The 27,375-nt window shown below is 36.1% G+C and overlaps 1 protein-coding gene across 1 annotated transcript in view; it reads left to right on the top strand.

Moving 5' to 3' along the window:
• The window catches only part of ADAMTS12 (ADAM metallopeptidase with thrombospondin type 1 motif 12), a 1,263,798-nt gene that overhangs the window by 527,362 nt on the left and 709,061 nt on the right, over nucleotides 1-27,375 (top strand). The window lies entirely within an intron of this gene.

The raw sequence follows: 27,375 nt of genomic DNA, 5'->3' as shown, positions 1-27,375 counted from the left end.
AACAGGTGTTGTCTCAAGCACACCTGATGCAACTAATCAAGGGCTTCATTAGTTGCACCAGGTGTGCTTGAGCTAGAACACATGAAATACCTGAACTGGCTAGGGGTTTGTTGGGTGTCACGTTTGACTGCATGTTAGAAATGTGGCTAAGTTAAAAGAATGGTCCAAAAAGTTAAGAGAAGAGATCATCACCCTTCACAAACAAGGAGCAGGATACAAAAAGATAGCGAAGGCACTGAATGTTCCTAGAGACACCATTGAAGCATAGTTTGCAAGTTCAAAGTTAAAGAAACTGTGGTTACACTACCTGGATGGGGCAGTAAAAGGAAGCTATCAACTGCTGCAACCAGATTTCTAAAAAGGTGAGTGACTGCAAAATATCTGCAGCAAGACTTGGTGGCAACAGGCACTGAGGTTTCAGTTTGTACAGTAAGGCACATACTAAATGCAGAAGGTTTCTATGCCAGAACTCCAAGACATACACCACTACTGACCCAAAAGCACAAGAAATGTTGGTTCCAATATGCTCAAAATCATATAAATAAGCCACAGATGTTTTGGAATTCTGTTCTGTGGAGCGATGAAACAAAACTGGAACTTTTTGGCCCCATGGATCAGCGGTATGTCTGGAGGAAAAAGAATGAAGCATACGCTGAAAAGAACACTTTGCCTACAGTTAAGCATGGCGGTGGCTCAGTGATGCTCTAGGGCTGCTTTGCATCCTCTGACACTGGAAACCTGCAACGTGTGGAAGGCAAGATGGATTCATTGAAGTATCAGGAAATACTAGGAGAAAACGTAATGCCGTCTGTGAAGAAGCTGATGCTTGGGCGTCATTGGACCTTCCAACAGGACAATGATTCCAAGCATACCATAAATTACACCAAGGCTTGGTTGCAGAAGAGGTCCTGGAAGATTCGACAGTGGCCATCACAGTCTCCTGACTTGAACCCCATAGAAAATCTCTGGTGGGATTTGAAGAAGTCAATTGCAGCACACAAACCCAAGAATATTACTAAACTGGAGGCTATTGCTCAAGAAAAATGGGCTAAGATTCCTCAGGAACGCTGCCAGAAGCTGGTGTCTGGCTATGCATCTTGTTTGCAGCAGGTCATAACAGCAAAAGGGTGCTCTACTAAGTACTAAAGATGCTTGCCATGAAAGGGTTGAATAATTTTGAGACTGCAGAATTCATTAAAGTTGCATTTTCAGTTGAATTTGGGGCAACCACTTGAAGCATTCATTGTGTTGAGCTATTTCAATTGCTTTTGTTTGATTTGTTCATTGCAAACAGCTGAAAGTCTTTATATTTTGACAATAAACCTGATTTGCAATGGGGTTAAATAATTTTGATTACAACTGTAGTGCATCAGAAATGGACCAGCTCCTAAGCATACATCCCTGCTTTTCAGCAAAAGATACCAAGAGAACAAAGAAAGTGTGATAATAGAAGTAGATTAGAAAGTTGTTTAACCCCTTCACTACCTGGACTTTCAGAGAAGAACTTGCCTATAATACCGGAAATTTTTTAGCATTTTTGGTATCTCTCCATTTAAACAGAAATAGAGCCTTTTTTTTTTTACCTATTAAACTTGGCCCATTTTGGAATATTTCATGCCACCCCCTGAACCCTACCTGATCTCTCCCAAACAGAGAAAAAAAGGGGTGTACTAAGGCACTACTAATGTTGTGATGCAGGAATTTAATTTACTCAAAATAACCCAGCTTTGTATGATTGCTGGGTTACATGATAGAGAGATTGATGTGTTATGTACTTTAACACAAACTATAACAAATCAGTATTAAACTGACAGAAATGTACATCTATTTAGCACTCATTTTCCTGTGACATTATTAAGTGGATAATGACATATATGAGACTCCTCGGCGGAGTTCAAAGCTAGAATTTAAAATTTAACCTTTATTAGGAATTATTTAAAACCATTACATATATACAAAGACAAAACTTTTAAAATTAACGTCTGCTGTTGAGAACAATTTATATGTATGTTACCACTCAATTATGAAACAGTGTCAAGTGGTTTATAAGCTACTGTGGTTACTTAGCTTGTAGTTTAATAGTTTCAAATAGAACAATAGGTCACTCAACTCACAAAGTAATCTAATTACTATGCTAGTGTCAATTTATGCAGTTACTATGATGACAATTATTTATGGTATTGCTGGAGTTGGAATAATAATTATATAACTGCAGTCTATCTAATGATACTAGCTAATGTGATGGAAAATTCCATAAGGATAGCAAAACCAATGCTACTTTTTGGATTAAAGACATAAATGACCTGGTTAGGTATAATGGATATATTCCACCTTCTTGCTTACTTTCTTAAGTGTATATACATATTATTTAGATTTTAATTATACACTAGGTGTCAGTGTATTGATTTACTTTCTCCCTTACATCCAATTGGGTATAAGGTTTACTATGTATTATTCTTAATCAAGAATTCCAAGGTATAGACCTGTCAGTATATTTATGAAAATCTAAGTAGTGCTTTTCAAATAATATATCCGCTTATGGCAGGGTTATAACACAATATATTTAATAATTATCCTTAAAATAGAAACCCTTAACCAACATGCACCTACTAGACCATACAATTAATATAAATATCTGAATTCTTTTATTTAGTTAATATCCATGAACATTTTTGAAATATATTTGCAATATCAGAATATGACACAATATTATATACGTTAAAACCAACTATTAAGATATGCTATCCTTCCTATAAAACCCAGAAAAATGTATCTTTAAAACCAACCTTTCATTCAGAGCTGCATTTAAAATATTACAATGAGACTAAAATCTTTCGCTTTTAACACCCAAGCAATACGATTCTAAACAGTGCTTATAAACAATAGGATAATATATATTATGCTATTTAACTGTAATTTATCCTAATACAATATTAATTTACAATATCAGAACCTGCACAGATGCGTTACTTAGCCAATCAGATACAGATTTAAACAATATATAGGCTGTGACTACCAATTTAAAATACAATATACACTTCTGAATTATTATTATATATTTGCATAGATAAACAATTTAAAATTGGGATTAGTTTAACAATACATAGGCTATGAAATGCTATCTTGGAATACCAACTACTTTTTTTAAATCTGCTTATTATAAATAAATCAAGCGATATCCAGTTTCCAATGTTTCTCAACAGATCCAAGTTCACCTCAGAATACCAAAAAGTATAATTTGCAGTCAATGAGTAGAATAGATCAGCTTTGCTTTGAGTATATGGTATTTCACGCCAGCATCCAATTACCAGTTAGCTCAGCCAAAATCTGTCTCTCTCTCTATGTTGCAATCACTTTATATGGGTTCTCCTCACTGGTGAAATTGGAAACGACCCAAAACGGAAACCTTGTCTCGGATTGGCCCTTGTGTTTGTCCCTGGTCCGCCCCTAGAATTGAAGCATGTTTACCATGGCAACGCATCTCGTCTTGAACAGTTAAATTCCCTTACTTGTCCTACCGGTATTGGCCCCTATGTGGCAGCAGATATCCAGACAAAACAATTTTACCTTTAAAATTTCTAAGCATTTTTAAGCAAGTTAATTATTCTCATAAAATGGTTATTTAATCAGATCACACTCTCTGCATTAATTATATATAACCCCAATTACAGATGGGTAGTATTAGATTTTTTTTTTCTGATTATTCTGATACCAAATATGTTATATTATTAACATTTTATTATATTAAGGCAATTTAATACTGCTAATTATTAGCTTAAAATGCATTATAATTTTATCAGTATCCTGGCATTTCTATACAAATAACAGCTTATTTTTATATTTCCAATAGTTCTGTCTGCATTGTGTTCTAATATGAATATATCATATTTTATGTTTCTAATAAGCCCTGGATGTATGAACCTTCTTCATGCAGATCTGAAATTATGTGCCTGAAAAATACAAACAATATAGAGGTTATTAAACATTTTAGACTGACTAAATAGTTATCTCCCAAACTTAGCAAAAACCCATGTAATGATATAGAATTAGACAATTTCCCAAATTTCTATATTTAATACATTCTGGGGCATGCATTCAGGGATAATTATTTGCTGTATGTTCAGTAAGTTTCAGAGTCACACCATAGCATTTGTTTGTTGGCGAAGGCCTTCACTGCCCCACCCCCATAGCATGGGGTTAATCCATGAGTAGTTGTAAAAGTCACAATACAACATATTTTCTGTTTAGCTAGCAATGCACACGTGTATTCTACTTGCCTATCACATAGTTGTTTTAAAATGTCATTTTGGGCCATTTGCTTTCTCTGTGTTATCCTCCCAGGCTCTTCGTCTCTTACTCACCACATGGGGTACAGAGTGCTATGAAATTTGCACTTCCTAATTAAGAAGCAAATGTTTCCCTTTTGTCTCTTGGGACCTGTTGTCTGTAGTTCAGCCTGGAGATGTATATTCAATTTGTGAGGGTTTCTGAGTCAAATCCTGACAGAATTTAAACCTTATTCCAGTAATATCTGATACAAATATGGTTTCATACATAAACATATTTCCCTGTCCTATTGACATACATATATATATATATATAAATATGTATTTACCTGTGCCCTGACATAATTCCCCCTTTTAAATTCAAATATATGTAGGACACATGTATTTGAATTGGATCAAAGTCAGTGGTTCTCGGTGAGGATATTGGCTGTATACATCATAGGCAGTCTTTTAAGCAGAAAGTCCGTTATTTTTGAGCCAGTCATCTTCAAACTACAGTATGTCTTTAGTGCAGTTGGGGATATGACACTTCATTCTCCCTCTATAACTTGTAGTTGGGATCTTGGATGACATGCTCGCAATTGATTGATATGGACCCATTTATCTATGAAACTTTCATTTTTGGGGATCTGTATTTTATAGGCCACTGGAGATATTTTGTCAATAATGACAAAAGGACATTTCCATGAGGGAAGAAATTTCTTCTCCCTAACCTGATCTCTTCCAAAGTTATAAAGATAAACTTTATCATTTATTTCATATTCCCTTTTGGATGTTTTGAGATCATAATAGGTTTTAGTGGCAGTTGCGGCTCTTTCTAAATTCCTTTGAGCAAATGCAAAGGCATATTGCAGGTGCTTCCTTAGGTTCTCCACATATTGATGTGTATTGGCAGCGTTTATCAAGTTTTGGTCAGATGTACGGTACAGTAGATGCTGAGGTAGAACCATTCTTCTACCAGTCATCAGTTCAAAAGGTGACATCTTGGTAGCACTACTTGGAGTTGCTCTTAATGCCATTAAGACTAGAGGTAGTTTTACATCCCAGTCTTTACCCGTTTCACTCACAAACTTTTTGAGGATTTTAACAATGGACTGGTTGTAACGCTCTACACCACCACTTGAGGCAGCTCTATAAGCAATATGGAGCTTTCTTTTAACCCCTAGTATTTTCCACATTTTGGTCATCACTTCGCTAGTGAAGTGGGTCCCCCGATCTGACTCGATTCTTTGGGGCAGACCAAATCTGGAAAATATGTGGTTAATGAGTAACGCTGCACATGTTTCAGCACTGTTGTTAGGTGCACTAATGCACTCTACCCATTTAGTGAACAGGCATGTCACGGTTAACATGTATTTGTTACCTCTTGATGATCTTGTTACTGGACCAATAAAATCAATTTGTATATCTGACCATGGCATTACCATCAGTGTCTACGGTTTAGAGAGGAGCGCCAAAAGAGGCAAGGTCTAAAAAGTGTGGTAGTGATGTTAGATGTAGTTGGTTGTAAAACTAACGTGGTGAATACCTATATTAATGCGTACTACAAATGGGCCTCAAGGGCTAAGGTACTGATCAACAATAGTGGATAAAATATAATAAAATTGGCTAAAATGAAAAAATACAATTTATTACAGATTACCTTAAAAAACATGGATCCATGGTACATAAAAACAATTATACAAAATCAATACAATAAATATAAATATAAAAATATAGTATAAACAGTATATATTGCTGTCTACCTCCAGATACTAGCATACACACCCTATTGGGTTTTGGCTCGATGGCAAACAATATAAAATATAATACAGATAATAAGAGGAGAAAAATCTGAAAAAATGCGAGCAAAAAATAACTAATGTGTACAAAAACTAGTGCTGCTCCAAAAAATGACAATAAAAATACGTTAAATACAAGTGGTGCTTATCAGATCACACAGTGGTGTGTCAATAAATATAAAAATATAAAAATATAAAAATGTGTGAGAGTCCATAAAAAATGTGTGTAAAATGAGGGGCAAAAAAATGTGATCACAAAACAAAATAATGTTCGGTCATGGCATTACCATCCCCCTTTTCTGCAATGGCGCTCTATGCGTTGGTGCAGTGGGTTGGAACTGTGGGCAGATTAAACACCCTTGACAGTAGGTTTGAACATCTTTCAACATGTGTGGCCAAAAAGCGTAATCACGTAATATTTCATACGTGAGTTTGGCACCACGATGACCAGATGTGGGAGCATCATGGGCATGTTGAAGCATTAGACCTCTGGACTTGGTGGGTACTACCCACTGCTGGATGCCAGTTTTGGAGGTTATAATTAACAAACCATCCTGTAACTTGAATTGTGATCTAGATTTTATTAAGATTCTAAGATCTTCTTTGCCAATGCAATCATCTTTTGATATGGGGTTGCTTTCAGGATCTTCTATGTGTTTATAGAAGGTGCCTACAATGGGGTCTTCTTTTTGACTAGTGATCAAGTCCTCACTAGGAGAATCCTGACTCCATTGTACCCAATTAGGCTCACTCTGTTGTTTTGCCTGGTTTCTGGTGATGGCTTCTACCTGAATTGCACCCATTAAGTGGTCAATTTTAAGGAGTTCTCCAGTTATGGCTCCTTGTTTGGCTAATGAATCCGCAAGGTCATTGCATTCCTTATCCGGACCTAGAACTTTGGAATGACCCTTGGTCTTTTTCCAGTGTATGGTTAAATCATTGGATACCACCAGATTATCAATCTCGCAGAACAACTTGCCATGCTTGACTGGTTTGTTATTGCTTTTCTGCATGCCATTTATTTTCCAAGTTGGCAGGTATTCAACAAAACTGTCACGCACATAATTTGAGTCAGTTATGATCACAAATTCATGAATACCATGTTCAATAGCCATTTCAATGATTTTGAAAACAGCAGTGAGTTCTGCAACTTGACTGGATTTTGGTCCAATGTTGAAACCTATAGATATATTTGGGAATCCATTTGCCCCAGTTATACCAATGCCAGCGACTAATCTGCGCTCATTATCAATGGTGGAATGGTAAGAGCAACCATCAACATATACCCAAGGTAATGTTTGGCAATTTTCCTCATTGTACATTTTATATGGGGAAAGCAATTGTTCCTCCAGAAAATCATCTTCTGATAATTCTTCCCCAGGATCTCTAGCAGTACAGTCGTGGAGCTCAGCAAGCCCTTGTACGACTGGATTCTTTTTATTCTGCTTGTAGCGAATTTCTAATGGCCAGCCTTGTAAGGAAAGAGTCCATGCTGTTATGCGGCTATTTGACAAATTCCCATCTCTTATTCTTTCACTTTGCAAAAATAGCAGAGGCTGGTGGGCCATTTCTACAATAATTTTTTCGCCCTGTATATAGCTGCGGATATTTTGTAGAGCCAGTAGATAAGAGGGCTTTTTCACAATCGCTAAACTTTATTTTTACTGGGGATAGATTTTTGCTCGCATAAGCAATGGCTTTGTTCAAATTATCATGCTTTTGGTATAAAACAGCACTCATGCTTATATCTGTGTAACCTGTCTCTAAGAAGAAAGGTTTACCACCTTCAGGGTACGCTAAGCCAGGTGCTTGAGTGAGTTTTCTCTTCAGCTCTCTGATGGCTGTCTCTTGAGACTCACTCCAGTGCCATTTCATATCTTTCTTTAGAAGAAGTAGTAGTGGTTTAGCTAATTCCGCATAATTATCAATGAATTCGCGAGAATAATTTGCCATACCCAGGAATGATCTCAATTCCTTTAAGTTAGTTGGGTTTTTAGAATTCACTATAGCTTCCACCTTTTTCTTCTGGGGATTTAATCCTTCAGAGGTAACTTCATGTCCCAAGAAGTTTACACGAGCTTTTTGTAGGGATAATTTGACACCTGCCCTTTTAAGTTGGCTGAGGACGTGTTTAAGCTCTGCGATGTATTTTTCAAAGTCTGTGCTTTTGATTAAAACATCATCAACATAAGATAAGGTCCCCCTTTCCAGTGCATCAGGCATAGCCTTATGCATGAATACAGCAAATTCATGTCCAGAATTTATGTATCCAAATGGAAGTCTCTGGAATGCATATTGAACCTTTTGGAAGGAGAATGCCAGCTTATACTGGTCCTCCTCATGTACCTTGATGGTCCAATATCCCTGCGCACAATCAATGGCAGTGAATATTTGGGATCTGCATTTGTGCTAGGCATTGGTCAATGTATGGTACAGGCCAGCCAGACATGTACACTCGTTTGTTTAGCTGTCTTAAGTCAGCACACAAACGCCATTGTCCATTGGGCTTAAGGACACCTAGAATAGGATTATTATATGAGCTGTGCACCTGTCTGATAATACCTCTTTCTTCCAAATTCCTTATGATCTCTGCAAGAGAATCATATGAGGCTAAGGGAAGTCTGTATTGTTTGACAAATACAGGTGGTGCATTGGGATCTGTTTGTATCCTTGCAATGTGCAAGTCTGTAGTACCACAGTCGTAAGAATCCCTAGCGAAAATATCCTTGTACTCCATCAGGTGTAATACTCCTGACCAATATAAAATTGGTTTTGTTGCTCTTGTGTTTTAAGTCTCAGCAAAATGGTTATATTTACTAATATCATAAACTGTGAGCTAATTAGTAACAAATACAGTAATGAATGACACTGGAAAAGAAACAACGTGTGTTTATTATAACACAGGTTTCCTATGAGCAGTGTTAGAATAGCTGTCTCAAGTTTCGGCTTAAATGACTTGGTTAGAGGTATAATGTTCAGCAGGAATAATCACTTCAACAAGTTGTAACAGGTGTTTCAATAGTATCGCAAACAAACTTCACACACTCTCACTGGAATAAAATATTTACAAGTCCCACACATTCATTCACATCCTTTTGGAAGCATATATGAATAACTGGTTGTTCAGTCACAGGTTTGTACGAATAGTGCTTACGAGTTCTTAGAGGATTATCGGCATATAATCTTACCACTTCAGTCTCTAAGTAAGCGAACACAGTACCTTTGTCTTGGGAGGAATATACCTGATGAGAAAAGATCCGGAGGTTTGTTTGTCCCACAGCGTGTGGAGAAGTGAGAAGCCGGTGAGAGTGTGACTTACTTCCGGTTGCGGTAACGATGATCCGATACACAGCTGATGCTGGAATCATACACAGAGCTAAATATTGCGGCTGCAAAAAATACTGAATAGCTGAATGTGATAAAGGTTTGAATTGAATAAACCTCTAGGAGTATAACCTAGTAAAGGTTATAACAAGCTGAATAATTCAAAGGTTAAATAAACAGAGACCTGGTCTTTAGAACTATGAATATAAAGCTAAACTCTTAACAGAGCAGGCTTAAACAAAGTACATCAATTAACAGGCAGTTTGAATATGGCAATGTGAGGTTTAAATAGGGTTTGGCTGTTGGTAGGAGGGATCAGTCCTTAAAGGTATATTACATCTCCCCCCCGTTAAGGAATCACCCCCGGTGATTCAGGGTGAGGTTTAGATGGGTAACGGAGATGAAAACGCCTAAGGAGTCTTGGAGCGTTAATCTCCGAGTGATGTTGCCAAGAATTCTCTTCTGGTCCATAACCCTTCCATTGGATCAGATATTCCAATCTCCTTCTCCTAATGCGAGAATCTAGGATTCTTTCTACCTCAAACTCTTCTTGATTGTTTAGGAGTATGGGAGGAGGAACTGTCAAATCTAATCTGTTTCGGTCTGAAGTATACGGTTTTAATAATGAGACATGAAATGTATTATGTATTTTGTAATGTTGTGGTAGCTTTAATCTCACTGCATTAAGATTGATGATTTTGTCAATTGAAAAAGGTCCTATATACTGATTAGCTAATTTTTTACTTGGTATCTGTAACCTTAGATATTTAGTAGAAAGAAGTACCTGATCACCTAACTTATAGTCTGGTGAGGGTCTGTGTCTTTGGTCATAATAATGTTTTTGTCTGTCTTTAGCTTGAACGAGGTGTGCCTTTATTTGTTCTAATCGATCTTGTAAGGTATTGAGATAAGTTGTAGCACCTGGAGAATTGACTGGAGTATTTGAAAGAGTGATTGATGTGGGGTGATAACCATATGTGGCAAAAAATGGGGACATCTTTGTTGAAGAGGAAATAGAGTTATTGTATGAAAATTCTGCCAAAGGGAGGTATGTTACCCAATCATCTTGTAAATGCGTAATATAACACCTGAGGTACTGTTCTAATGTTTGATTTAATCGTTCGGTTAACCCATTGGTTTGTGGGTGGAATGCTGTGGAGTATCGTGTGTCAATCTTGAGTGACTTACAGAGTGATCTCCAGAAAGCGGAGGTGAATTGAGTACCCCTGTCAGTTATAATGGTGGATGGTAAACCATGTAGGCGAACAATAGCTCTAATGAATGCTTTTGCTGTTATAAAGGCACTAGGAAGAGCCTTTAAAGGTGTGAAGTGAGCTAATTTGGTTAATTGATCCACTACAACAAATATTGTATTATAATGTTGTGAATCTGGTAAATCAACAATGAAGTCCATGGATATGGTACTCCATGGTCTATCAGGAATCGGCAGTGACGTCAGGTAACCTATAGGTTTTCTATGCTCAGCCTTGTTTCTGGCACAGACATCACAGCCTATGACGTAGTCAGAAATAGTCTTTTCCATATGAGGCCACCAAAAGTTCCTTTTAGTTAACTCAATGGTCTTTTGGATTCCTGTATGTCCGGATAATACATTGTCATGGGTATTGTTCAATATGAGTTGTCGTTGAGACTCAGGAATGAATAATCTTCCATTATGGTAAAATAATCCTGTAGTTGAATCCTTAACGCACTCTGGTGGTATTGAAGTCTCATCTTTCAGAGCTGATAATATTTCAGTCTCTAAACCAGTGAGTGCTCCCAAAAATTTTTCTTCTGGTATAATTGGTGTTGAGATGTGTTGTGGCAAACTGGAATCAAACTGTCTTGATAAAGCGTCAGCTTTCGCATTTGCACTTCCTGGTCGGTATGTTATTAAAAAATTGAACCGATCCATAAAAAGTGCCCATCTTACTTGACGGGAAGAAAGTGTCTTGTTAGTCCTTAAGTATTCTAGGTTCTTATGATCGGTATAAATCAGAAAGGGTTCTTTAGTTCCTTCTAAAAGGTGTCGCCAATATTCTAGTGAACGTTTTATAGCTAGTAACTCTTTGTCACCAATAGAATAATTACTTTCTGCTGGTAAGAAAGTCTTTGAATAGAAAGCAATGGGATGAATCAGTTTGGTGTCCCTGTTCTGTTGTGATAATACTGCTCCAATTCCAGAATTGGAAGCATCTACTTCCAATATGAATGCTTGATTGTAGTCTGGTAAAGTTAAAACTGGTGCTGAGGTGAAAAGCTCTTTTAGCTTAGTAAAAGCTTCTTGGGACTCTTTTGTCCAACAGAATTTATGATTGCTACTAGTTAGTTGAGATAGTGGTTTTACAACTGAGGAAAACCCTTTGATAAATTTCCTGTAAAAATTTGCAAACCCCAGAAACCTCTGGAGTGAGCGTGTGGTAGTGGGTTTTGGCCATTCTATAATAGCCTGAATCTTTTGTTGATCCATCTCAATCTTGTTGGGTTTTAGAATATAACCCAGGAATTTTATTTCTGATGTATGAAAGATACATTTTTCTAACTTAGCGTATAACTTATTTTGTCTAAGTCTAGTTAAAACCCAACGAACGTGTTTCTCATGTTCAGCCATATTTTTTGAATATATTAAGATATCATCCAAATAGATTATGACGCAAACATCTGTGAGATCGTGGAATATCTCATTTATGAAATGCTGGAAGGTTGCCGGAGCATTGCATAATCCGAAGGGCATAACGTTATATTGGAACAATCCGTATCTGGTGCGGAAAGCAGTCTTCCACTCATCACCCTTCTTGATACGGATTAGATTATAAGCTCCTTTTAAATCCAGTTTTGAAAATACAGTGGCCCCAGTAAGTCTTTCTAGTAACTCAGGGATTAAAGGGAGTGGATATCGGTTCTTTACTGTGATCTTATTTAGAGCTCTGTAGTCGATAATTGGACGTAAAGTTCCATCTTTGTTTTTTACAAAGAATATCCCAGCCGCTGCTGGAGAGGTTGAATGAGTAATGAAACCCTTTCTCAGATTATCATCCAAGTAGGTACGTAAATGTTGGAGCTCATTTTGGTTCATTGGATAAATTTTGCCATGAGGTATTTGTGATCCTGGAATAATGTCAATGGGGCAGTCAAATGCTCTATGTGGAGGCAAATTTTCAGCTTCTTTCAAATCGAATACGTCTGCCAGATCCTGATATACACATGGAATACCCTGCTCCATAGTAGCTATAGAACAGTGAGGATAACAAGTCTTAGTACAATAGATTGAGTTTAGGTTTACTGTGTTTTGTGTCCAATCTATTTCAGGATTATGAATAACTAACCATGTATAACCTAGGATGACTGAGTGCTGTGCTATAGGTATAATATCAAAAGTTACATATTCAGTGTGTGCCTTGGATGTGGTTATTAAAAGTGGTATGGTGTGATGAGTGATTGGTCCATTCTGAATGAATGTACCATCAATTAACTTCACAAAAACTGGGTTTGTTTTGCACACAGTGGGTATTTTATTCTTTTTTACATAATCAGTGTCAATATAATTTCCAGTCGCCCCAGAATCTATTAGTCCTTCAGTCTGTAGGTTGTCTTGATCCCACTGTAAGGAAAGGGGAATAGTTAGATGTTGTGTCTTAGAGGTGTTATATATTTGTTTTATAGATTCTGTCTTACCCTTTCTTTGTTTTGATAGTAATGGACATTCACTAACAGAGTGCTCCTTATGTGCACAATATAAACAGAGATTTGCCAATCTTCGTCTTATCTTTTCTTCTGAGGTAAGTGGACCCCTTATAGTTCCTATTTCCATAGGTATAGGGTTAGATAAAGTCTTTTCTTGTGATGTAAGTGAGGGATAAGTGCGTCTAGAAAGTGTCTCATAAACTGATTTTTCTACCTTGCGCTCTCTTAGACGTCTGTCCAGAGTAATGCAGACTTTTATGAGAGCTGATAATGTCTCAGGCATTTCTATTCGTGAGAGCTCATCTTTTAAGCTCTCAGATAATCCCAGCCTGAACTGATTTCTGAGGCTGACCTCATTCCATTTGGAGTCTGAAGCCCACATCTGAAAGTCAGTGATAAACTCTTCTACGGTTCTTTTGCCCTGTTTAAGAGCTCGCAGTTTGGTCTCTGCGTTAATCTGTGTGTTAGTGTCCTCATATAGGATAGACATAGCAGAGAAAAAATCCTGCAATGAATCCATTACAGGATCGTTTGTTTCATACAGCCTATTGGCCCATGTTCTAGGTTCCCCTAGTAAGTAAGATATAGTAGTGCAAACTTTTATTCTCTCACTATGGTAAGTCCTAGGTCTCAAAGTAAATAACAAATTGCATGCATTTTTGAAATCTCTGAAAACTGATCGTTTACCAGAAAAAGGAGTAGGAGGCAGAGTTTGAGGTTCAGGAGTAGCCTGCTCCTTAGGGGTTAAACATTCCTTTAGTAAGGCTTTTAAAGCTGTATTCTCTGCTTGCACCTCTGTTAAGCCACGTGCAAGGTAATCCAACTTTTGATGTATGTTAGAGAATTCATTCTGAATCTCTTGTGGTTCCATGGCTTAAAGAGTAAACAAACAGATATTTGGGCCTGTTAATACTGTAATACTCCTGACCAATATAAAATTGGTTTTGTTGCTCTTGTGTTTTAAGTCTCAGCAAAATGGTTATATTTACTAAGATCATAAACTGTGAGCTAATTAGTAACAAATACAGTAATGAATGACACTGGAAAAGAAACAACGTGTGTTTATTATAACACAGGTTTCCTATGAGCAGTGTTAGAATAGCTGTCTCAAGTTTCGGCTTAAATGACTTGGTTAGAGGTATAATGTTCAGCAGGAATAATCACTTCAACAAGTTGTAACAGGTGTTTCAATAGTATCGCAAACAAACTTCACACACTCTCACTGGAATAAAATATTTACAAGTCCCACACATTCATTCACATCCTTTTGGAAGCATATATGAATAACTGGTTGTTCAGTCACAGGTTTGTACGAATAGTGCTTACGAGTTCTTAGAGGATTATCGGCATATAATCTTACCACTTCAGTCTCTAAGTAAGCGAACACAGTACCTTTGTCTTGGGAGGAATATACCTGATGAGAAAAGATCCGGAGGTTTGTTTGTCCCACAGCGTGTGGAGAAGTGAGAAGCCGGTGAGAGTGTGACTTACTTCCGGTTGCGGTAACGATGATCCGATACACAGCTGATGCTGGAATCATACACAGAGCTAAATATTGCGGCTGCAAAAAATACTGAATAGCTGAATGTGATAAAGGTTTGAATTGAATAAACCTCTAGGAGTATAACCTAGTAAAGGTTATAACAAGCTGAATAATTCAAAGGTTAAATAAACAGAGACCTGGTCTTTAGAACTATGAATATAAAGCTAAACTCTTAACAGAGCAGGCTTAAACAAAGTACATCAATTAACAGGCAGTTTGAATATGGCAATGTGAGGTTTAAATAGGGTTTGGCTGTTGGTAGGAGGGATCAGTCCTTAAAGGTATATTACATCAGGAGTTCTCGCAGCTGTTGGCGTTCATCATCGCTGGAACAGCCATTAGCTAAGGATATTTGCTCTTCGACTATTTGCTGAAATCCTGGAAAGATTTCAGGCTTTCCTATTTCATAGGCTTCTTCCAATCTAGAGGTGAGATCCCCTTGATTATAATTTACATTGCCCCCATGACTCTGGGAATTGGGGTAATCTTGCTGTTTGATTGGCTGATCAAACACTAGAGAGGCTTCTTCAATTTTACAGAGGCCTTCCTCTGAGCTGAAGGGATAAATAGACTGAATATTAAATAGACCCTCTGGCATAGATGCAAAGGATTGTTCTATTAATTGTTCTTCAGTTAAGTATCCTTCAGGTATTAGCCCAATTACATTATTCTGGAATCCAAAAGTGTAATAACTTGATTCCAGTGCATATCCTATGGTAGTTCCCTTGGATAATGTTATATCCTGTTGGGTCATGTTATGCACAATAATATGTATTGGAACAGTTCCAATATTCACCATAGGAGTGTAGGTTACTGTGACACCCAGATTTTGTATTCTATGGGAGAGGCAAATCAGTGTTTCAGAAGTTTTTAATTTCTGACCTCTCTTTACCTGTAAGGGTAAAAGAAATTTATCAGCCCCAGCAGGAATTATAACATTGCTAGATACCTGCATATTCACAGCATATGGTAATTGCTGGTTTGACTTCAGGGCTGTATTTTCATCCTGAAATACTTCAGGGTCCCCCTTTAACCTGCTCCAGAGGCAAGAGTTAATCAAATCTATTTGTATGGCATATCTATGTAAGATATCATTGCCAATGTATATTTGATTATGGGGAGTATTTAAAACTAAAAACAGGTGCTTCACTGACTTATTACCAATAGAGATAGATAATAAGCACTTAGCTGTCATGTTATAGCTTTCAGATCTGTTATCCAGGTTGTGGACACAGTGGTCTTGGGGAGAAAGATATTTAATCACTTTAGGTTCAGTTATTTGTACTAATAAACCTTCGCTTATATAGCTAGCTTCCTGTTTTAAACTCAACTTGGCATATATTGTTGTACCAAGGTCATGTACTTGTATAGGGATAAATAGATCCTCTTTAACTCTCTCAATCCCTGTGAGGTATTGAGCGTGGCCTCCCCCCTTAGGGATTTGATGATCCCCTTTGTGGAGTGATATGGTTAATACATCGCCATCTAGGAAAATATTCGCTATCTTTCCAGGCGAAATTTTAAAAGTATTACCATCAGGAGTCTGATCATCTATTTGTAGAATAGTGATTTCAGGTACAGAGTTATTCCTGAAATGAATCTCCACAGCATCTGGTTTCTCTTCCACCACGTGACAGCTATGTCGGGTGCGAGATATACCAGATTTTTCATAATTGATGGGCCTTTTAACTTGTGACCATATTACACTATTTATGCAATCAATTATGGTGCTTAATCGCTTCAGGAGATCACTACCAATAATTAAACGATCAGTTGGCAGATCCACTATAATGACAGGGTGTCTTATGACCCTGTTCCCCAATTTAAATTTTAACCAGGCAGTACCGTAAACTTTTAGGGAGTCACCCCCAACACCTATTAGAGAACCATCAAATTCTATTATTTTATGTTTGTGGGGTGTTAGCTCATTTAGCTGTGTGTAGTACCTGTGGGATAAGATAGTTGCCTGAGATCCGGTGTCAATTAATCCCATGATAGGGTTGGAGACTGAATCTTGCAGCTCAACTAAAACATAATACCTTCCTGCATTTTCTACCATTTCACACATAAAGTTGGCATTATCATACATCTGTGGGCTTCGCCACGTGTTACCTGAATTCGCTGTGTTTTCCGATGCAGAAGAATATTCATACCTACCGGTCTCCTCTATGACAGGATCGGCTGGATTATTTTGTACTGCATCTGTGGAAATAAGGTTAAGAGAGTGCTGCAAAGGAAGGGATTTGTTAATTTTTCCCGGATGAGGTTGCTTGTCATCACGGCTAAATCGTCCGTTTCCGGTCTGTGGGGAGAGAACATGATTAGTATCATTGATATTTATTATTGCATTTTCTATATCTCTCCCCTCCCCTTCAGGTGATACTGCAGTATTTATGGCTGTGCCTGTGGTCCACTGCTGACCACTGGCTGTACCCCTAAAAAAGTATTGTTCAGTTGCTGAGCCGTAGAAAGTTGACTCATATTAGCGAATTGTTCGCTCAACCGATTTAACTGGGTAAACAGCATATCTACCTGATTGTACAAGTTACCTCTACCCCTAGGCCTATCTCTTGGTGCCCCATGATAATGATTCCTGGACCATTGGGTTCCCTCAGAATCAGGGCCGCTATTTCTATTCTGGCGTGGTTGCCCCTGGGGTTCAGCTTGTTCAGTATTAGTACTTTGGGGAGCATTATATACCTGGGGTGTCTGGTTACCCTGAGAATATCTTCGCCGTCTATTGTATCTACCCTTGCGTGAATACCAATTATTTGGTGAGTATTCTCTTTGTGAGTAATTATTCACCTGATTATGTCCCCCACTTTGGTTATAGTCTCCCTGCGTCTCAACCTGTGTAGGGGAGGGGGTAGAGTTAAACCTCTGTGGAGATGGCCTGTTTTGACTGACCACCTCCGCATAGGTTCTCTTTTTAGACTCCAAATTGAGGGGGCTAGGTGACACCCTAGTTTCTGCTACAATTTGGGGTTTTGACTCCTTTTTAACCCCCTGCTCACTGGACTGCTGAATAGAGTATAATTTTGTACTCTCTTTGATCAGCCATTCCAATGAGCAGTCCTCATCAAAATCTCTAGCTAAGCTGATTTTGATGGGTGTAGGCAATGCTTCAAAAAATAAATTTACAAATTCTGAGCCATCAAATCTGGGATTATCTTCAGCCATACTGTACGCATTTTTCAATTCAGAAAGGAATTCGATTGGACTCTGATTCGCACGACACTTTAAACCATATACCGCTATTTTCGCAGCAGTTTTAGTGCAATATTGCCCGAATTCTTTTCTGCATTGTCGTTTTATCCCACTCCAGGAATGAATATTCATATCCTTTAGGGAAGCAAAGAATTTGTGATGTTTACTGTCAAATACCCAAGGCAGAAATTCAATTTTCAATTTCTCACTTGTAACATTCATTATAGCTAACGCATTTTCAAAAGCCTCTAAATGATCAATTACAGATGTTGTTCCCTTATTGGAGAATATAGGTACTGCACGTTGTATAAAGGTGATTATTTTATGGGAATCATATACTTTATCAGACTTACTTTGGGCTTCTCTGTTAGTTTCCCTCCCCTGCACCAGCTGCGCTACAGCAGTCCTCTGGATTTATATCATGAGGTGACTGCCTATTTGGGAAATCTATTTCTGACCCATTAGGGGTCATTTGTCTATACTGTTCCTTATATTTCTGTACCTCGTCTCTGACGCGTTTGCTAAAGGAGTTAGCATTATCTGCATTATTCTGACTGTTAATATAAGGGTTTTCATTATGGCGATATGACCTTTTTAAATCGCTTAATTCTCTCTGGCTTTGCGCAAGCTGTTGATTTAAATCTTGTATCTGTGCGAGTAAGTCTATGTTATGCTTATCTAAGGCGGTTAGGTTTTGGGCAAATTCATCCATTTTATTTTTGGCTATTTTTAAATCCTCTTCGAGTCTGCGTGAGGAACGAATACTATTTTCTAGCTCCTGTAATTGCAATCGTTTGTCTATGACACAAAACGACATTTCGTCAATAATGCATATTAAAAGGGGCCAAGATTTTAGTATTAGTTCGTCTCGCTTTTTGAGTCTTGCATTGATTAATCATTAATAATTCCTGGAAGAATTCATTCTCTTCATTCCACATATTATTATTAACGGTAATATTTTTAGCTCTAGTTTCAAGCATATCCACAAAATCATTTAATTCCCCCGCAATATTTAACTTCCCTTTAATGTAACTTAAGATATCTTTCTTAAGGACCTGATCTTTAGTAATGGGTATTGTAATGGGACCAATTTCATCGCTATGTATAGAATTAAATGAGTCACTTCTGGCTACAGACATTTTTATATTGGTTTAGTATTCAGTTAAATTAAAACGCTAATACAATTTTTGCCAATAAAAAGAGAGAAAAAAATTTATATTTAAAAAAAAAATTGTATTAATTTTGAAATATGAAAAATTAATATTTCGAAATATGAAAAATTAATATTTTTGATTAACTTTGAAAATATGAAAAATTTATATTTTTGATTAATTTTTAAATATGAAAAATTTATATTTTTATTAATTTTTCAAAAATTAATCTTTAATAATATTTCAGGATATTAATATCAATCTCGAAATATGAAAATCAATATTTCTACTTTTTAAAAATTATATCTTCAAAATATTAATATCGAAATATGAAAAAAAAATTCTCTTTTATAATAATTTCTATTTACTACAAATATATTATATCAAATATGATGGATTTAATAAACCTCAAACAGTTCCTCCAATATATTAAGTCAGTATATTTACGAAAATCTAAGTAGTGCTCTCCAAATAATATATCCGCTTATGGCAGGGTTATAACACAATATATTTAATAATTATCCTTAAAATAGAAACCCTTAACCAACATGCCATACAATTAGACCATTAGAAACTAGACCATACATTTAATATAAATATCTGAATTCTTTTATTTAGTTAATATCCATGAACATTTTGTAAATATATTTGCAATATCAGAATATGACACAATATTATATACGTTAAAACCAACTATTAAGATATGCTATCCTTCTTATAAAACCCAGAAAAATGTATCGTTAAAACCAACCTTTCATTCAGAGCTGCATTTAAAATATTACAATGAGACTAAAATCTTTCGCTTTTAACACCCAAGCAATACGATTCTAAACAGTGCTTATAAACAATAGGATAATATATATTATGCTATTTAACTGTAATTTATCCTAATACAATATTAATTTACAATATCAGAACTTGTACAGATGCGTTACTTAGCCAATCAGATACAGATTTAAACAATATATAGGCTGTGACTACCAATTTAAAATACAATATACACTTCTGAATTATTATTATATATTTGCATAGATAAACAATTTAAAATTGGGATTCGTTTAACAATACATAGGCTATGAAATGCTATCTTGGAATACCAACTACTTTTTTAAAATCTGCTTATTATAATTTAACTGTAGCGACTATGCATATAACTTATCTTACCAATAATCTTGAATACGTTACCAAATAAATCAAGCGATATCCAGTTTCCAATGTTTCTCAACAGATCCAATTTCACCTCAGAATACCAAAAAGTATAATTTGCAGTCAATGAGTAGAATAGATCAGCTTTGCTTTGAGTATATGGTATTTCACGCCAGCATCCAATTACCAGTTAGCTCAGCCAAAATCTGTCTCTCTCTATGTTGCAATCACTTTATATGGGTTCTCCTCACTGGTGAAATTGGAAACGCCCCAAAACGGAAACCTTGTCTCGGATTGGCCCTTGTGTTTGTCCCTGGTCCGCCCCTAGAATTGAAGCATGTTTACCATGGCAACGCATCTCGTCTTGAACAGTTAAATTCCCTTACTTGTCCTACCGGTATTGGCCCCTAGGTGGCAGCAGATATCCAGACAAAACAATTTCACCTTTAAAATTTCTAAGCATTTTTAAGCAAGTTAATTAGTCTCATAAAATGGTTATTTAATCAGATCACACTCTCTGCATTAATCATATATAACCCCAATTACAGATGGGTAGTATTAGATTTTTTTTTCTGATTATTCTGATACCAAATATTTATATTATTAACATTTTATTATATTAAGGCAATTTAATACTGCTAATTATTAGCTTAAAATGCATTATAATTTTATCAGTATCCTGGCATTTCTATACAAATAACAGCTTATTTTTATATTTCCAATAGTTCTGTCTGCATTGTGTTCTAATATGAATATATCATATTTTATGTTTCTAATAAGCCCTGGATGTATGAACCTTCTTCATGCAGATCTGAAATTATATGCCTGAAAAATACAAACAATATAGAGGTTATTAAACATTTTAGACTGACTAAATAGTTATCTCCCAAACTTAGCAAAAACCCATGTAATAATAGAGAATTAGACAATTTCCCAAATTTCTATATTTAATACATTCTGGGGCATGCATTCAGGGATAATTATTTGCTGTATGTTCAGTAAGTTTCAGAGTCACACCATAGCATTTGTTTGTTGGCTAAGGCCTTCACTGCCCCACCCCCATAGCATGGGGTTAATCCATGAGTAGTTGTAAAAGTCACAATACAACATATTTTCTATTTAGCTAGCAATGCAGACGTGTATTCTACTTGCCTATCACATAGTTGTTTTAAAATTTCATTTTGGGCCATTTGCTTTCTCTGTGTTATCCTCCCAGGCTCTTCGTCTCTTACTCACCACATGGGGTACAGAGTGCTATGAAATTTGCACTTCCTAATTAAGAAGCAAATGTTTCCCTTTTATCTCTTGGGACCTGTTGTCTGTAGTTCAGCCTGGAGATGTATATTCAATTTGTGAGGGTTTCTGAGTCAAATCCTGACATCAGAATTTAAACCTTATTCCAGTAATATCTGATACAAATATGGTTTCATACATAAACATATTTCCCTGTCCTATTGACATACATATATATATATAAATATGTATTTACCTGTGCCCTGTGGGTATTTCACTCCAGATACTATTCCAGATATCTTGGTGACTAATATTAGCCCCTTATTTCCTCTACAGGGTCTTATGATTTTTTAGATTGCCTTCCATGTATACTTTTATTTGGTCCTTTTACGTATTAAATGGGACCTAAAGTTTAGAGAGTAATTCTCAATATCGTTCTGTTTGGAAAAGTCCCAACATATGTTATGAAGTATCACTGTGTATGTTCAAATATTTCTGAATTCACGATATAAAGTATCCAGTTATAACACTGAATTAGAGTTGTTGCAATAAATGAATTTAAGTTGTCTCTGCAGTTGGTAATTTTGTGTTAAACATACCTAAGTAATTTGTTCAAAGTAATTTACTCAACAGTATTTCAATAAGTAATACCTTTTTTATTATTGCAATATTGTCTGTGTGAGTGACTTTACTTATGTTTTTAACTTTTTATGTGTTACCACTTTGGCTATAAATTTTCATTTATTTTTATCAGGGTTAGAGGTAAAATACTTTATTTATCGCTTTTAGTTTTCCATTTATGTTCAGTGGTGATTTACCAAACTCTACCTATGTTCTCTAACAAATCATTGATTGTTCTTAATAATACTGCCTTGGTCTGTAGCTTTAAGGATATGCTAATATTTCTTTGCTGTTTAATATCTGCTTCAATTGAGAATCTAATTTTAATCTTAATGCTGATATATAGCCGCAACTTTATTTCGGTGGTAGATTGCCGTTAGTGCTTTATAGGCAGTTTGTAAGACGGAAATAATTTTAATATAGATTATTTCTAAATACCTAGAGACAAGTTACTGCTATGGACCACAAATTGTGTACAAGTAGTTACTGATCTATATCAATTGAATTATGTTTAAAAAAAGTTAGCAATTGTACTGACGTTGGGAGTTACCTATTGATATCAGTGAAGTGTCACCGCTACCAATACGTTTAGTTCAAAGGTAGTTTTCCGGTTTTTACTGTATGAGTCCCAGGATATTTCAGAACGGATACCGATTTGTACTAGGTGGGCAATTTTACACAGTTAGCAGTTGTATTTGGTTTAAGAGTTGCATATTGAGGCTAGTAAAAAATTAACGCTACAACCTTATATTGTTCTAAAGTAGTTACCGGCCTATACCATCTAAAAGTAGTTACCGGCCTATACCGAATGAGTAGTTGTAAAAGGTTTAGCGATCGTACTTAGGTTTAAAGTTACCTATAGATGCCATAAGAAAGTTAACGTTATAACCGCATATGGTTCTAAAGTAATTACCGGCCTATACCGTATCAATGTTTTTTAAGTTTGGCACCTTAATCATATATTGTGTGTTCCCAGCAAGGCTTCTGGGAAGAGTTATCACTTTATATTGACGTGATTCTAAGATGGATACCGGCCTATACCAAGTGGGTGATTGTTATGTTAAATGCCAGAGTTTGAACCTCTGACTAATATTGGATATCAGAGAGAAGTTTTAGCAACTAACCACAGCTTGTAATTAATTGTGCTTACATATCTATGCTAAGGTAGCGGGGAAGGCAAAGTGCCATTATAGTTTTAAATTATAAAATATTTCCCACGCTTTTACTTTCTACAAACAGCAGACGAGCTAAAATTAACAAAGCAACACCTCCCCTAACATGTTTTGCCAGTAACCTGGCTTTGTCAAAGGGTTAGCAGTAACTTGTCTCTAGGTATTTAGAGATAATCTATATTAAAATTATTTCCTTCTTACAAACTGCCTATAAAGCACTAACGGCAATCTACCGCCGAAATAAAGTTGCGGCTATATATCAGCATTAAGATTAAAATTAGATTCTCAATTGAAGCAGATATTAAACTGCAAAAAAATATTAGAATATCCTTAAAGCTACAGACCAAGGCAGTATTATTAAGAACAATCAATGATTTGTTAGAGAACATACATAGAGTTTGGTAAATCACCACTGAACATAAATGGAAAACTAAAAGCGATAAATAAAGTATTTTACCTCTAACCCTGATAAAAATAAATGAAAATTTATAGCCAAAGTGGTAACACATAAAAAGTTAAAAACATAAGTAAAGTCACTCACACAGACAATATTGCAATAATAAAAAAGGTATTACTTATTGAAATACTGTTGAGTAAATTACTTTGAACAAATTACTTAGGTATGTTTAACACAAAATTCCCAACTGCAGAGACAACTTAAATTCATTTATTGCAACAACTCTAATTCAGTGTTATAACTGGATACTTTATATCGTGAATTCAGAAATATTTGAACATACACAGTGATACTTCATAACATATGTTGGGACTTTTCCAAACAGAACGATATTGAGAAATACTCTCTAAACTTTAGGTCCCATTTAATATGTAAAAGGACCAAATAAAAGTATACTTGGAAGGCAATCTAAAAAATCATAAGACCCTGTAGAGGAAATAAGGGGCTAATATTAGTCACCAAGATATCTGGAATAGTATCTGGAGTGAAATACCCACACGGTCTATACCTTGGAATTCTTGATTAAGAATAATACATAGTAAACCTTATACCCAATCGGATGTAAGGGAGAAAGTAAATCAATACACTGACACCTAGTGTATAATTAAAATCTAAATAATATGTATATACACTTAAGAAAGTAAGCAAGAAGGTGGACTATATCCATTGTACCTAAGCAGGTCAATGAAGTCTTTAACCCAAAAAGTAGCATTGGTTTTGCTATCCTTATGGAATTTTCCATCACATTAGCTAGTATCATTAGATAGACTGCAGTTATATAATTATTATTCCAACTCCAGCAATACCATAAATAATTGTCATCATAGTAACTGCATAAGTTGACACTAGCATAGTAATTAGATTACTTGTGAGTTGATTGACCTATTGTTCTATTTGAAACTATTAAACTACAAGCTAAGTAACCCCAGTAGCTTATAAACCACTTGACACTGATTCATAATTGAGTGGTAACATACATATAAATTGTTCTCAACACCAGACGTTAATTTTAAAAGTTTTGTCTTTGTATATATGTAATGGTTTTAAATAATTCCTAATAAAGGTTAAATTTTAAATTCTAGCTTTGAACTCCGCCGAGGAGTCTCATATATGTCATTATCCACTTAATAATGTCACAGGAACATGAGTGCTAAATAGATGTACATTTCTGTCAGTTTAATACTGATTTGTTCTAGTCTGATCTCTCCCAAACAGCTCTCTTCCCTCCCTCACCCCCACTAGTCACCCCATCTTATGTACTGGCAGGCTGCCAATATGAAAATTTAAGGCATTTTTTTATTTTATTTATTAAATATTTTAATTTATTTTTATATTTTCTGCAGTGTTATATTTTCTGCCCCTTTACCCTCCAACCTCCCTGGCCCCTCACAAACAGCTCTCTAACCCTCCCCCTCTAACTAGTTCCTGCCATTTTAGGTACTGCAGCTGTCTGCCAGTACCTATAACACTTTTTTATTATATATATATATATTTTTTTTTTTTAAGTTTCTGTTGTGCAGTGGTCCCCCACCTCCCCCTCTCCTGAGATTGTTAGTTAGGGATCCACCCCACCTTTTTTTCTGTAGTGTAGCTCCCCATCTCTCCCTCTTCCTTTATTTTTGCTTCCCCTGCAGTGTAGGGCCCTCCCACTCCTTCCTCCCTCCCTCCTCTGCATAGTGTTACCGTCTGTAACGATATGGCATCTGCCTTCATATTGAACCGGAGCTTCAATCACGCTCTGGTTCCATATGCAGGTAAATGCCTGGAGCTCAGGAACTCCAGCTCTCTGCTGTAACTTAACAGCCAAAACTGCTGAAGTTTCCTGCAGCTCCGATGTATTGTATATATACGTTCTGCGGTACAATAAGCAAATTACCGCACAACGTATAAATATATCATTATGGTTTATGGGGTTAAAATTGCATGCCCTATCTGAATCATGAAAGAAAACATGTGTTTTTCATATCCCTTTAAAGGGATATTAAACATTTGTAGAAGAAATATAAAATGTTTAGTTTGGGTAGTAAAAAAACCTTTGAAATAAACTTACCATATAAAGTAATGGGAACCACCATGTTGAACTTCTTCAATATTGAAACAGCTAATATAATTGAAAAATATATCTGCATATTATTTTCAGGTTTTCAAAAGATTGTTATATCTAGCATGTATTCGCTATTTAAAGTGATGGTAAATCCAAGTGTTTGTGAAATACTAGATTTTAGCAGTGCAACAAATAAAGGGGACTTTCAGCCATGAAGTATAAAATAAAAGTTCATTTATTTGTCTGCAGCTTTCGCTGCACTGAGCGCCTCAGGCCGCCCTCAGCAGAACGCTATTTTTTCAATGAGCCAATAGCCGTGCGGCCCAGCTGCCATCATGCCGGATAGCTAGCACACTATTGGCTAAGATCACCTCCCTGCAAAATAGCGTTCTGCTGTGGGTGGCCTGAGGCGCTCAGCACGGCGGACCCTGCAGACAAAAAAAGGAACTTTCAGCATGAAGTATTTTATTTGCTGCTTCTAGCAGTTATTTACTTTTTAATGTCCCTTTAATGCGAGCACAATTTGAACTGCGGAGTTGAATCTTCCACCAAAATAATATTCCAACTTCTAACCCTAAAGCCCTCTGCATGTCACTGACATGATGCTTGTGCCTTTTCAAACAGGTTGCAATGATGAATGCAATTTAGGTAGCTTTATTATAGCAGGATAGTTATGGGATCATGAGTTTGACATAGATACATTTGAGTCTGTGCTATGCAGCTGTCTTGACAGAGATAAATAAGATGTGTCAGGTTTTACTTAAAAATTTAAACTATACCAATAACATAGTAGATTCTGGGACTAGCTATTAATGAATAATTGTCATGTCTTGCATGAACAAAGGGTGACAGTTTATAATGACTTTCTATTACTTTGGAACTTGGCTGATGTTTCATTGTACATTAGATTTTACTTAGCATTAATGTTTTGTAGATGATCCATTTATATAGCCCATCTGAGAGTTTTGTAACAATGTATAGTTTTGCTTATTTTTTTAATAACGTTGTGCTAAATTCTCAGACTCCTAGCCAAGCCCTAAAGAATCAGATGTAAACTCAAGTCTACAGACTCCTGCTTGCTCCTGTTTGTGTAAAGGGTCTTTTCATATGCAAGGGTGGGGGAGGGGTAGTTGCCTGTGCTTTCTGCTTTCCCAGCCCTTTTCACTGGGTGTCACAGCCTTACCTCATTAACAGTGCTAAACTGGGAGCTTATAAGTAATTTTTTTAAATGTTTTACACTGGATTTTTAGATCAGTATCTGTGCATATTATTCTTTATAGTAGTATCTATTACATGCAGTTATATGAAAATTGATGTAGACTGTCCCTTTATCCTTGAGAACTCTGGATTGGGCAAAATTACCTGATCCCCCAATCCTATCTGGGCATATTACTGTGTCAAGGTACCGCTATGTGTGAATTTTAATTTCTATTTTGGATCATTCTAGACATTGTCCTATATCACTTTATATATATTTGGAAGACTATTGTCTGGTAGAAAAATAGTAACAACAATTAACATGTTTCTCTGTTTTCTTTGCTCCCTAATACTATAAGATGGGGTCACATAAGGACTCAGACTTCACTGGATGTGAAAAAATCCAGTTATAGTTGTACTTTTTATGTGATTATTATGGAGAAGTTTAAACAGTATAACACTACCTGGTTTTCAGAGAAGAAATACAAATAACTGCTGACTTTCTAGCTGCATGTGAGTAATTCCCGCT

This window comes from Bombina bombina, chromosome 2 (assembly GCF_027579735.1).
Source record: "Bombina bombina isolate aBomBom1 chromosome 2, aBomBom1.pri, whole genome shotgun sequence".
Classification (NCBI taxonomy): Eukaryota; Metazoa; Chordata; class Amphibia; order Anura; family Bombinatoridae; genus Bombina; species Bombina bombina.
The sequence above is the reverse complement of the archived record's forward strand: the minus strand, read 5'-3'. Positions and strand labels throughout refer to the sequence as shown.